The sequence below is a fragment of the Bidens hawaiensis genome, unplaced genomic scaffold (genome assembly GCF_021521415.1).
Source record: "Bidens hawaiensis isolate Kalapana, Puna unplaced genomic scaffold, B.hawaiensis_p1.1 tig00038043_1, whole genome shotgun sequence".
Taxonomy (NCBI): domain Eukaryota; kingdom Viridiplantae; phylum Streptophyta; class Magnoliopsida; order Asterales; family Asteraceae; genus Bidens; species Bidens hawaiensis.
Window position 1 is genome coordinate 90,549 of NW_027505518.1, and position 14,383 is coordinate 104,931.

The 14,383-nt window shown below is 37.1% G+C and overlaps 1 long non-coding RNA gene across 1 annotated transcript; it reads right to left on the reverse strand.

Annotated features, from left to right (window-relative positions):
• Positions 1–686: 686 nt before the first annotated feature.
• On the reverse strand, positions 687–1,387 carry LOC143613696 (uncharacterized). Its single transcript, XR_013150167.1, has 3 exons — positions 1,217–1,387; positions 964–1,136; positions 687–885 (listed from the first exon to the last, which is right to left on the reverse strand). It is a non-coding gene; the product is annotated as an uncharacterized LOC143613696 (long non-coding RNA).
• Between the last annotated feature and the right edge of the window lie 12,996 nt (positions 1,388–14,383).

Here is a 14,383-nt window from a genome sequence, read left to right on the forward strand (position 1 = left end):
CTTATCCCCCATCGTCTCACTGGCCGACCTTGACCCCTGTTACTTTGAGGTCATATCTAGTATTCAGAGTTTGCCTCGATTTGGTAACGCTCTCGCGGCCCGCACCGAAACAGTGCTTTACCTCTAGATGTCCAGTCAACTGTTGCGCCTCAACGCATTTCGGGGAGAACGAGCTAGCTCTGGGTTCGAGTGGCATTTCCCCCCTAACCACAATTCATCCATTGATTCTTCAACATCAGTCGGTTCGGACATCCACTTAGTTTCACCCTTCGGTTTAATATTTTATGTTGTTGGTTTTGTTTCAATTCTTCAACATCAGCCGGTTCGGGCATCCGCTTAGTTTCAATTTTTTGTTTCAATTAGCTTTTAGTTTCATTTACCGTCTTTAGTTGTGTATCAGTTTGGTTTTTAGTTTATTTGTTTATTTCGTCTCAGTTTGCTTTCAATATATTCGGTTTTGGATCTGGTTCAGTATCTGGTTTCAGCTGAATTTCGATTTTTTTGGGTTTTGGTTCGATATTTTTCAGTTGTTGGTTATGTTCAGTTTGGTTTTAGTTATCCGGATTTTGGTTTTGGTTGTTTCATGTTAGTTCAGTTTCAATCTATTCGGTTGTTAGATTTGGTTCGGTTTTAGTTTTGCTTTGGTTGACTTATGATTTTTTCAGTTTTTTGTTACGCTTAGTTTCAGTTCTTTCGTTACGGTTCAGTTTCAATATATTTGGTTTCTGGATCCAGTTCGATTTACCTGGAGGTGCGTGAAGCTAAAATGAAGCCGTCTGGAAGCGAGAGGGTGATTAAGAAATGATAATTCACCTAGCAGTGCCACCTTGAAACTCATTAGGTGCAAGCTTCCATGCCCTGGCCTTTATCAGACAGTTCCTTGATCTACATACAATCAAAATATAAGCAAGACTTTTATAAAAAAAATATAAATCTAACTAATATAGAGTATGAAAAACTAACCTCTGCTCGACGGCTTCACCAATATAGAGGGTGGCTTGAACCGCCCTCACCAAACCTTGACCACCACCAATCACCAACAGTTAAGCGGTTTCTGCCATATTGCAATATATCCGGTCAATTAATAATGGTGGTAGAGAATGCGGTTCATTGTTGTATATTATATGTACGTGAACCTGAAGAAGCGTTTAAAAATAAAGTATGCAGATAAGTGACAACATATAAAAATAAAAACAAACAAAAAAGGAAGTCATACACTTATACTTCATCAGTATATGCTATGCAATCCTTTGTTCTGCAATATGCAGCAACAATCTCTAGCCCATCCATGTTTACAGCTTTTTCCAGTTGGATTATGAGGACGATGAAATGTATAAAAAGATCTACCTACTTGACAATTCTAAAATAATCCAAGTTCATACACATACCCATACAAGTACTAACCGCATAGTTGAATAATATTTTACTACAGCTGATTATATTCAGGCAGCACCAGACAAGAAAGTATATTCAACTGTCTTTTAAGACTTTTTTGTTCAATTTTTTTAATTTAAATAATCGTGTTGGCTCGAGTTTTTTACAAGCCGAGCTAGAGCTCAGTGTGCTTTAAATAAAAGGAAGCTGAGCCGGCTCGAGTTAAGTTTGAGTTGAACTCAATCTGGGCCTAGTTCGGCTCGGCTCGTTTCCAGCGTTTATCCACCTCTTCTTATAATCGTTGCTGCAAATGTTCCTGCAAATACAATAAATGGGTTGTAATTAATTACCATATAAACACAAAACATCTCTAGCAATAACCTAACTAAAAAGAAAAGAGACCTATTCAGTATTCATAATTGAACTACATGTAAATACATTAAAAAACTACTAATTTTTAGCAAGTTTTTCTATTAATGCAAAATATATTAAGAAAAACCTGAAGCACCGAGTTTTTCTGCCTGTAACAAAGCAAGCGTTTTTGAGGTCCACCTGTAACAACGCAAGCGTTTTTGAGGTCCACCTGTAACAAGGCATGCACCAACTTTTTCAGCAAGTTTTTCTAAATTTAAATTCTCAGCTTTTTTTAAATGACATGAACTCATTTCGCTTATAACCCATTTTAACGTGAACAAGAATTTGCTACTTTTTTAAAGAAATGAGAATAAATATGAGAAGTACTTACAATAGGGTCAGGGGCATCTTCTTGCTTGCACATGACTCCATCTCCAAGAGTCTTCCCTATCGACCCATATTCATTTTCTATCTGCACCTAACCACATTAGAATTGTCATTAACCTAAAACAATGTACAACTTTAAACAAAAATTGACCAGATTACACACTTTGACTATTAAAAAGTCAAATACATTTGACCAGTTTAATTTAAAAAAAAACAAAATAAAAAAACCATGTTGACTCGTATGCAACAAATTTGTAACACATCTGCACCTAAAGTAACCCTGGATTAAAATCTAAACCGATCAGCAGTGAATTAAACCCAACTTAATTATATGGCCCATTAACCAAAATTGAGTGTAGCTGCGATTATTGTTTCTGACCCGTTTCCCAATAAACAAAAATAATAGAACAAATAGAAATGTACATATAGAACAAATAGAATAGCTCGTTATGTTATTTTCGGTCTAAATCTAAAGGGTAACTTAAAACAAATACAATAACTTAAAACAACTTTTACCATTTTATATAAATTTTGTTGAAGTGAATGTATGATCTAGACATGAAGCTCAATCTTCAAGGTTTCAATGGTTGGGTAAGATCCTCATCTGGTGTGTAATTACTGTTATCAATGGTTGATGTCAGATGCGTTTGAACCTTCCTTCTCTTTCAAAGGATCAATTACCACAAAATTCATCTACACCAAAACTTTCAAGAAAGTTTAATTAAACAACTGTTAGTTCAATTAATAAACTTAAACAACTATATGCATGTATTGATGATGTTGCATGCATGTATTTTATATCAGTTAACTGTGTTGATGATGCTGCATGCATGTATTTTATATCAGTTATCGAGTCCGGGCCGGCTCGCGAGCCTAAACGAGCCTGTTATTTATATATATATATATATATATATATATATATATATATATATATATATATAGAACTAGTTTTAATATTGATGTAGATTCAGAACTGGAATATGATGCTAGGTGTTAGGTTTTTTATAATGTAATGTAATTTAAGTAATAACTATAAATGTAATTAATATATTTTGGTTAAAGCGTACTACAAGCGTAAGATATAGTTTATTTAAAACGTACTACAAGTGTGAGATATAGTTTTTTTTTTTATTTTAATTAACTTTAATATAGGCTATCATTACATAAATATATTTCCACAATTTTGACAGGTAGTAGGTATAAATGTAATTAATTTCCAAAATTAATTAGCTTGTGAGCGTTTCCAAAGCGTGTGGAAACCATTTTGACAGGTAGTATGCAGTTACTCAACAACCAACAATAAAGCAACTGAGACTTTAATGACTGCAATAAAACTGTTGACTGAAATTTATTAGGCTTATATATATATATATATGTTATGTGAATTCCAAACTAGGCCAAGCAGAAAACATCTAAAGTTTCCACAGATCTTAAACTTCCCAAAGATCTTAAATTTTGATAACATCCCTTCCAAAACTCGATGCTATCGCCAGATTTTAAATTAGGTTAGTTTTTTCAAAACTGAATTTTATTTGTTCAAAGGCTTCTTCAAAGTCTAAGACCCACATATGCTTTGGTTAAAGATCTAAGTATGGAGGGTACAATTTGGGCATGCAGGTTAGTGAAAAGAAAGGCATAATGGTGTTTTTTTCTTAATAAAATGAGTTGATAATGTTTTGCAGAAAACCAGGTGTTGAAAAGTAGGTTGAATTAGAAGCTGAAAAACAATATAAACAAATAGAGGTTGTGCAAGAAACAAACCCATCAGGAGGAGAAATGATAACTGTCACCAATGTCCGGTTTGGGTGGTTCTCGGTTTCGAACCGAACCATGAACATCCCTAGACAACATGATGTTGTATTTTATATTTGTTGCTTATTTGGTTTCAGCATTACACATGATGTCTGAATGTGTGTATTTAGTTAATGTCTGTTTGAAGTTAACCAAACAAAATAAACCTGCAGTTATATTTGAACTTAACACCAATTGACCAAAATAGCCAGAAGATGAAATGAATTCAACAAATCGGCCTATATAAGTAGTAATAGTATTAAAAACAACCAATATTTTTTTAGTTTGAATTAATAAGTAGAAAGTAAATAATGGTAATATCATGTATCAGAACTAAATTTAAACATTATTGAAAATAAAATGCTGGTCGACAACCTCGACATCAGTGTCCATCGCCATAATATGTCTTCTGTATGTCTTATGGAAACCTCAGTTATTGTAACAAGCAGTTCTTTGCAGGTGCTCTGTGAAAACAACACTTTTTGCACATCTTCTCTAATGATCAACGACCTCACCAACAGTTCTGTAACAATAGACAGAACTGTTGGTTTTGAAACAACAGTGCTATGCAGGGTTCAATCTCCATTACGAATAGTTGTAGGCTTTTCCCCGGGCTCCAATAATCATCCGGGGACTCATTATGAAGCAGTTTATTTGGTTGTACACGTGGCAATCTATTACCCTCATGAGGGAAAGGTACCGTACTAAATCCCACATCTACCTCGTCATACGAATGTCTATAATTCTTGGGTGGAGTCATGAGGAAAACTTGATTTTTTCTATCAAGCTGACCTTGAACATAAAACACCTGGCGTGTTTGTGAGGCCAATAAGAACGGATCATCCTTGCGGCCAAATTTGTTTAGGTCGACCGTCGTGTAACCAAGAATATCATGTTTGACATGTTTACGGTCAACCCATCGGCACTTGAAGACCGGAATTATTTTAGTATGATAATCTAGGACCCATATCTCTTGAAAAACCCCAAAATAAAAGTTTTGTCCATAGGTCACCACATCTTTTTTGATGTGAATGTCATCCGCCTCTACACCAACCCCGCTGTTTTGCTAAACTCTACCATCATGAGATTTTGTACAAAATGTAAAACCGTTGATGTCTTATGAGTCGTTTTGCATACGTTGCGGTGTGCTCCCATTGCAATCCACTTTACAGTTTCCAATATAGAAGCTGGGGAGACCTCTAGCTCTCTTTCAAACTGAATTTCATTACAAGGATTAGATTCACCTACATTGCGGAAACTATAAAAGATTTTTAAAAAATTATAGAAGACTTAATAAATGGATTTACCTTGCCGCATAACCAGTCACCAAACTTTAAGGAATGCTCATTCTCCAGCAATGCTTGTCGTTTACCATGCATTTGGTTTTTCAAAGAGGTCTTGTGTTGTCTGCAAGTAGGAGTATAATATATTATGAATATATATATATATATATATATATATATATAGAGAGAGAGAGAGAGAGAATATATGTTAGTAATACTTACTCGATATACGGCGCTTTTTCGGGCATATTCTGCAACACATAGAAAAGTGCTCTCTTGAAGAGATCAGGAGATACTTCAACTGATTTAGCGCCTGTGACAGGAATTGTCTCCCCATTATCATCATGCTTATCATGTGGAATACCAATAGCACTCTAGATGTTTTTTGGCATTCGCTGAGAAACTCGATTGTTTCTTCCGCATTGTTCTCCTCAGCTGTGCACCATTCTGGATAAGTTTTGCCTCGCACATGCCCTTTGATAACCTTCATACACCTATTAAATGGATTCATCCAATGAAAGCATAGTGGCCCACAAAATTGTATCTCTCTAACAAGGTGCACGGTTAAGTGAACCATGACTTCAAAAAATGATGGAGGAAAGTAATACTACAGGAGGCACAGTGTAACTATTTGCTTTTCCAGCATATTATCAAGCTCTTCTACATTGATTTCATTGCAACAAATTGACTTGAGAAAAAAACAAAGCCCAATTATAGCATTTCTCATTGCGTCTGGCATGATGGACAGTATTGCAAGCAGCAGAAACTGTTGCATAAGCATGTGATAATCATGTGATTTAAGTCCTTGTAGCTTCTTTTCTTTAAGAGTCAACAAACTAGAGAAGTTAGAGTAATACCCTAGTGGAGCCTTTAATTTATACAATGTTTCAAGAAACATGTCTTTTTCTTGTGTTGATAATGTGAAGTATGCTGCAGGCAGTTCTGTATTGTTGTCTTTTTCTTTCAGTTGCAACTCCTTTTTAATCCCGAAAACTCCATATCCTTTCTAACTGCCAATCCGTCTTTTGTCCTACCGGGAATGTTCAGCAACGTCTTGACAATACTCTCTGCCACATTCTTTTCAACATGTATCAAATAAATACAATGTAAAACAAGTAAATGCTTCCAATAGCTGAGCCGTTGGTGCCGTATGTTGAACTTCTTCCAATAAGGTTGTGGGCTTGTGTTATCCCTATTACTCTTACCCCCACTTAAAGATTCTGATCCCTTTCTCCATTCATTATTAATGTTTTTGACCTCGTCGTATATATCTTCCCCTGTCATAGGCTCTTTAGCGGTTCTCATCACTTCTTTTCCGTTGAACGTCTTTGTTTATTTTCTGAAAGGGTGGTCATGTGATCGATACCTTTTGTGGGCAGCATAACCCTGCTTCTTTGTGTGATAAAGTCAAACACACTGAGTGTCGCCCCGACACACTACACAACCTTTGAATACACTATAAGGCAACCACATAGTGTACCAAGAGAAGGGTAATCATTAATCATCCATAACACAACTGAACGTAGTGTAAACATTTTTTGTTTATATGCATCATACGTTGGCTCCCCGACCTCAAATAAAATGCTAGATCGTCAATTAAAAGGCTGTAAAAACACATCAATATTGTTTCCTAACACTCCGGATATTAATAAGGAAAGCATGATGAACTTTCTTTTCATACACATCCAAGGTGGAAGGTTGCAAATGACAGCTAAAACATGCCAGACACTGTGGTTTCTGTTGCCTCTATGTATGTCGACCCCATCAGTTCAAATCCCTAGACGAAGATTTCTTGGATCGCTTCCGATGGTGTCGGAGTACCTATCATCTATGGCTATCCATGCTGGTGAATCTGATGGGTGGTGTAAAACACCGGGTTTATTGGCACTCGTGGCATGTCATGTTAAATTCTCTGATGTGGTGTTTGATTGAAAGAGGCGCTTGAATCGTGGAATAATGGGAAAGTACCACGGTACCTTAGCGGGCGTGTTTATGTAAGTTTTGTTAGTCTTCTCATCCACCTTGACTTGTTACAAACTGGACATGCTTCCAAATCCTTTTAATCCTTATAGTATATAACGCAGTCATTGATACACAGATGTATCTTTTCGTATCATAAGCCCATTGCCTTCATCATCCTTTTGTCCTCATACATATTATTTACCATTTCGTTATCTGCAAGTAGCATCTTTTTCAACAATTTCAGAAGTTCATCAAGGAACTTATGAGATACCCCGTGCTTGCTTTTCAAGTTGATTATTTGTACTGATGCAGACAACTTGGTGAAGTCAGGACATACTGTAACACCCCGTAACCGCAGCGGAAACATAAACGGGATGCAACAGACGCCTCTGATATCAACCACATTGTTTATAAAGAAAACTGAATGAATTAATATACTTCAAAATTACATTATCTCGTATTTCATTACCGTCTAGGTGATACACACATCATACAATACGATACATAATTCAATTTATTATAATGTATCCTAACATCCCGCACACAAATCTGACACACATAAAGCACTTAGCACGTAAGCAATCACTTCATCTTAGGTGTAGCTGAAAAGCATGTGAGAAAACGGGTCAACTACGAATAGTTGGTGAGTTTCACAATTTGAGTAAACCTTGATGAATCAATATCATAATATAATATTAACTGGGGACACTGTTAACCCAGTACTGTACCCATTCCGGGGGCAATGTTAACCCAGAAACACTTCTAGGGACATCTGGGGACACCGTTAACCCAGTACTGTACCCATTCCGGGGGCAACGTTAACCCAGAAACACATTTAAGGACATCTGGGGACACTGTTAACCCAGTACTGTACCCATCCTGTACGATTCCTGTACAATCATATATTTATAAACACACGTAAATCCATGCGTTCAGTATATACATAAACATTTCAATAGTAACATGCTTCCGCCCCGGGAAAATATTTAAAAACAATTCAGAAAAAGGGGCTCGTGAAACTCACCTAAGCACATGCAAGCAGGTAACAACAATCATTATCAGTTAACACGTTCAATCTGTAATATGATCCCTACGATCGTTACTATACACTCATTATTAATATAACTTTAACCGTATCAACCGGTACATCTGGGGACACTGTTAACCCAGTACTGTACCCGTTCTGGGGGCATTGTTAACCCAGAAACACTTCTCCGGACTCAGATTGTGATGTCGTTTAGAATTCAACAGTCAATTTTCTAATAGCTTGTTTTCCCCGTTTTGCGTGCCTAGCACGGTTATCCGTTTTTATGTTTTAAAAATGAGTTTGGTCACACACGACCCGAAAATAGTGGTTGACTGATAATTTAATTAAAGATGTGAAATTATAGCTCGGTTTAGACGCCCCGATTGGCCGCGGGACCCGTTTCCGTCTTTAGCGTACCGGAAACTGTTAAATCGGTTAAAAATACCCAAATCATCCGAATTATTTTCGGATGATTCATTTTTACTTGATTAACTCTATTATATGAAAATAGTTCATTTTTAGGGTTTTTATGCACCAGTCAGTTCGTTTAGACGAACTTTACCGGTTTATGCGTTTTAGACTTTAAAAGTTTGTTTTTGCACAAATAATTATCCGTTTTGTCTCGGATCTTGAAATTTTGCCCGAATCACTTTTTGACAGTGGGGAATTTTATAAAAATATTTCCAGAATTAATTTTTAAATTTAAAATTTATTTATCTATTTTTAAACACCATTTAAACACTAAATATGTCGTAAATACCAAACGACCTTAGAAAAATCCCAAATTTTTCCTGGATATCCCCTGCCATCGACATAGTCCCCTGTAGTATTTCCAGAACCAAAATCTTCTTTTACATGCCATTTTCACTAAAACCGAGCTAGAAAACCCTAGAACTCGTTTAACCGAAAAGCCTACTTAGACTTCTCCAACTGACCTAAAATTTTGTGAGTGACTTATACATGTTATAAAGAGCTTATCTGCAATTTTCCAGAATTTTTCATGATATTTAACTATTTTCACCATTTTTAGCCAAAACCGAGCATTAAATTCACCAAATATTCATCCTTTATCCAAAAATTACCAAAATTTACAGAACTCATATTTTCATGTGTAGATCATCCCTGTAAAATTTCATGACCAAACTCTAAACTATCAACAATCTGTCCAAAAACTCCAAAACCGAACATAACCGAATATACCTTTCGTTTTCCGCCACTACAAGCTACAAACTCGTCTTTCCGCCTTATCTACCACTAAACACAGAGCCTACAACCCACATACCACAATACCAAGCAAGTTACACTCACAATCAAGCCTCTTACACTATAGTTTCGGTTATGATTCAAAAACAAAGATTTAAACCGTAAAAATTCGTTTTTGGTTCGTTTAACTCCTTTCTTGGACCAAGATCCCTTGTATAACGCGTATACATCACTTGATCATGCAAGAATCGGTTTTCATCTTTGAAGCCTCATTTTCTTGCAAATATACTCAAGAAACGAAGATGGAAACGTGATTAACTCGATTCTTTACCTTGTTTTCTTGCTACAAACTCTCGGTTTTAGATCATCAAGTGGAGAGGAAGATGGAATGTTGAATGTTTGTGTTGAGAAAAAGAAAAATAATGAGACAATGGGGATGAGAGTTCCGATCGGAATGTATAAGGGGTGGGGTGGGACCCACTTCTCCATTCCTAGCCACACAATTGGATTCCCGTAATCCGGATAATGTTTTGGATAATCAGGTTCAGTTCGTTTTTCGATTAAATGTCTAATTCGGCTTAAAACGAGGTTAAAACGGTCGTTTTTCGGCTTAAAAATGAAATTTATGTAAAACCGATTTAAAAATTTTAAAAAAACTTAAACCATGACATTTATTAACTTAAAACATCATATTATTAATTATCGCGCATCTTTTTCGGCTTGATCGATCATCTCTTGCTCGGTTTGGTATTGAAGGATTCTTTTAATGTACCGACGTAACATTAAATCGAAATTCTTTTTCTGTGCCGTACTTTACTTATCCCGAAGCATTAATGCTCCGTAAAATCACTAAATATTATAGATATCGTCTATAATTGAACCCTCGATTCGTTCGGGTTTCAATAACTATCGATCGATTAATCGCGTATTCAATACGATGAATTATATATTCACGTACAATCAATACAGTGAACCATGTATTCTCGTATAATTACTATGGTAATTCATGTACCCGACATTAAATATGACGTAACTATTGTCTACCGGTTAGGGTATACCGGGTTTTGTCGGAATCGTTACATTCTCCCCCCGAAAAGAAATTTCGTCCTCGAAATTTTACACGTCCACTATCCCTTTCCGAGAGAAAGGTGGGGGTTTTTCCTTCAGAATTCACCCTCGCGTTACCAGGTATAATCTGGTACTCGCTGTGAATTCCACTTAATCTTAATCAATAAAGTTTGGTGTGTCCAAACTGTTTAGTTTTCCCGTCTACTATCTCTACGGAATTATTTATGGTTTCAAGCACGTCTTCTATGAGTACCTCCATTACTGGTACTTTCGTTACCTCATCGCTTAGGTACTTTTCAATTCGTATACATGGCAAAACATCATGTATAGTACTTAGCCCCTGGAGTACTTTAATCGACTAAATGACCAATCATGGAGATAGTCTCATGAGGCCCAATATATTAAGGAGCTATTTTCGGTTTTGCCAAACCTCATATCACCTCTCTAAGGTGATGCCTTAAAAATTCCTTGTCACCTCTTTCCAGTGACAATGGTTTACTATGAATGTTGGCATAAATCCTTTGCAAATCTGGCGCTGCTTTCAACTTACCTTAAACATTATAAATCCGATTGGTTGTTTCTCGAATCAATTCAAATCTTATGGCTTGATTGACGCCCATTTTCAATTTAACAAATTGGTGATAATTACTTCACCCATAGAAAGCTTCAAGCTCTCGATGCTTCCTTCTCCGCCTTCCAATAATGGAAGTAGGATGACTATTTCGATCTGAGATAATTGAAACTGGTACTCCACGACGAGATACCATTTCACCATCATGAATTTGGGCGAGAATTCATTGTGGTAATCGTCATGGATTGGGATGAAATGAGAGGATTGGTTAATCGATCCGCGATTACCCAATTTGCCTCATGCCTTTGATATATCTTGGGAATTTGCGTCCCGAAATCCATTGTAATTTATTCCCACTATCATTGGCGAATTTTCTGTCATTGTGGCGTTCCCAAGGGTTTTCGGTATGCAGCCTTATCTCTTGCATAACTTAAATATTCACCAACATACGTAACCATATCTTTCTCCAAACTCGGCCATTAATAAAATCCTTTCAGATATTCGTATCATCAATAGTCTAATCCGATCCCGGATGTATGGAATATTTCGATCTATGCGCTTCGTCCATGATTAATTCACGAAGGTCATGGAGGGTCGGGATCCAAACCCGATTTTTGAAGTAGAGAATTTTCGTCAACGCGCTGTTCGACATTCTTCTCATTGCCATAAAGTCCCTCCTTTTCCAATTGTTCCTCTTTTAACGCCTCACTTTGAGCGACTCGAATCAGGTCCGAAAGGTTCGACTGGACTATCATCCCTAGCGCTTTCACTCGCAATGGCTTAACCCGATCTTTCCTACTCAAGGCATCGGCTACGACGTTAGCCTTGCCGGGGTGATAACGGATGTCACAGTCATAATCGTTTAACAAGTCGACCCATCTTCATCGCCTCATATTCAGTTCTTTCTGATCGAATATGTGCTGCAAACTTTTATGATCGGCGAAGATAGTGCACTTCGTACCGTAGAGATAATGTCTCCAGATTTTAAGTGCGAAGACAATCGCTCCCAGTTCTAAGTCGTGAGTAGTGTAATTTTTCTCGTGTACTTTAACTGTCGGGAAGCATAGGCTATAACCTTATTATTCTGCATCAACACGCATCCTAACCCTCTACGCGATGCGTCACAATACGCGACAAAACCATCGTCTCCGTCGGGGAGACTTAAAATCGGCGCTTGGCACAATTTTAATGGTTTCTATCTTATTTGGATCTATGTGAAATCCTTGTTGCTTTACAACATGACCAAGGGATTATGCTTTCTGTATTTAAAGTCACATTTTGAAAACTTCGCGTATAGCTCCTCTTGCTTTAACACTTCCACCATTTTCCTTAAACTTCGTTCGTGCTCTTCCTTATGTTGCAAATATATCAAAATATCATCAATGAATGCTATGACAAATTTGTCAAAATAAAGTTTACAGACTCGGTTCATGAATTCCATGAACACTGCCGGCACATTTGCTAGCCCGAACGGCATAAATAAGAATTCATAATGGCCGTAACGAGTCCGAAACGCTGTTGTTGCAACGTCCTCCTCTTGGACTTTTCATTTGGTGATAACTATATCTAAGATCAATTTTCTAAAAATAAATCGCCCCTTGCAGTTGGTTAAATAGATCATTTACTTCGAAGAAGTGAATACCTATTCTTGATCGTCACTTTATTCAATTCTCCCTAATCAATACATATCCTAACACTTCCGTCCTTCATTTCCCAAATAACACTGGTGCACCCCATGGTGACTAACTAGGTCGTATTAAACCTCATCCAAAAATTCTTGCATTTCAGACGGTGCAAGTCGGTAGGGTGCCTTAGCAACAGGGCCAGCTTGAGGTATTAAATCGATTCTGAATTCGACCTGCCGGGTTGGCGGTAATCCAGGAAGTTCTTCCGGGAGAACTTGTGGAAATTCGCGTACCACCAGGACATCTTCTATATGTTTTCTTTTAAATACTTTGGCAATCACGTTTGTTAAATACACCACGTCTTCTTGTCGTAAATATTATAACATCTCAAGATGAGATTAGAGTGGTAACATAACACCGTACACTTTTCTCTGTATCTAATCGCTTCATCGTCCGAAGGAGAGCTTCTAATCATCTTCTTTTCATATTTGATTTCAGCTTCATGTTGAGTTAGCCAATCCATGTTAACTATTACGTCAAAACTTCTTAACCTTACTGGTCGTAGGTCAATAAGGAAAGGTTAATCGTTCAGAATAATAAGACAATTCCGAACAATTTAGTTAACCATTAGGGGTTTACCGTTAGCGATTCTACAGTATAGGTATCTTTCCAAATGATAGGAGGTTAACAGGAACTAACTTCTATCGACGACCGTAAAAATATCACTGAAGTCTATTGATTTAAAACTACAACGTACTTAATACCACCTTTGGATCATGACGGGCTTTATTCGAATTTCTCACAAAAGCACGGCTCCTTGCTTGATCAGAGGTTAATGCTTGTCATGAGGTTCGTCTTCTAACGACACCTTGGTTCAGCTTTGGGCAATTTCTCTTGAAACGTTCTGTATTGCCACATTCATAGCAAGTACAACTGTTTGGCATAATTTGGTTTCTTTGGATGGATTGTTATTGAAGTTGTTGGGTTCGGAGTGGTTGTACACGAATGGGTTGGGATTGCCGGTTCACATGGCTTCAATTGGTTCCACAATTAGGGCATTACGTCCATCTTTACCACACCTGTGGCCTACTGTCACTCGATATTCTTCTTCCTACCGATAACCATATTTTCCACATTTAGGGAAGGACCCTTCATGCGGTTCATGTTTTCACACCAGAACTAGTCTTAGTATAATTCTGGGTTGTAGGACATACCTACTTATTCAAAAGCCCATCTTGCCCTATACCTTTATCATTTCTTTTCTTTAACCCTCGACGTCTCACCTAACGTCCTTCCAGTCCGCTTCCCATAGAGTCAAATATATCAATGCTGGCTTGTGACACAACCCTTCCAAAGGTTGTATATTTACAGGATTGACTATACTCCTTATCAATGGAGTTAGTCCCCAATATAGCGCTCACTTCGCTTAGTTTCAGGAGTAATTAGCCATGTTACCAGACATGACAATTCCTTCAAACGATTAGCGTGTTCTAAGTGATCAGCACACAACATTTCTATCTGCCATAGCTCAGTTTCCAATCTCTGAACTTAATTACTTGAATAAAAGTGCTCTAGCACAAGAATTTTAAATTCCGACCATATCATCTGAGTAATAATTTTCTAACTATAATTTTGTACCATCGTGTTCCATCACGATACAACATAATCTACCTACATATCGGTAGCATATTTCACCACATCATGTTCTAGACTCTTACCAATATCCTTAACCATTTCG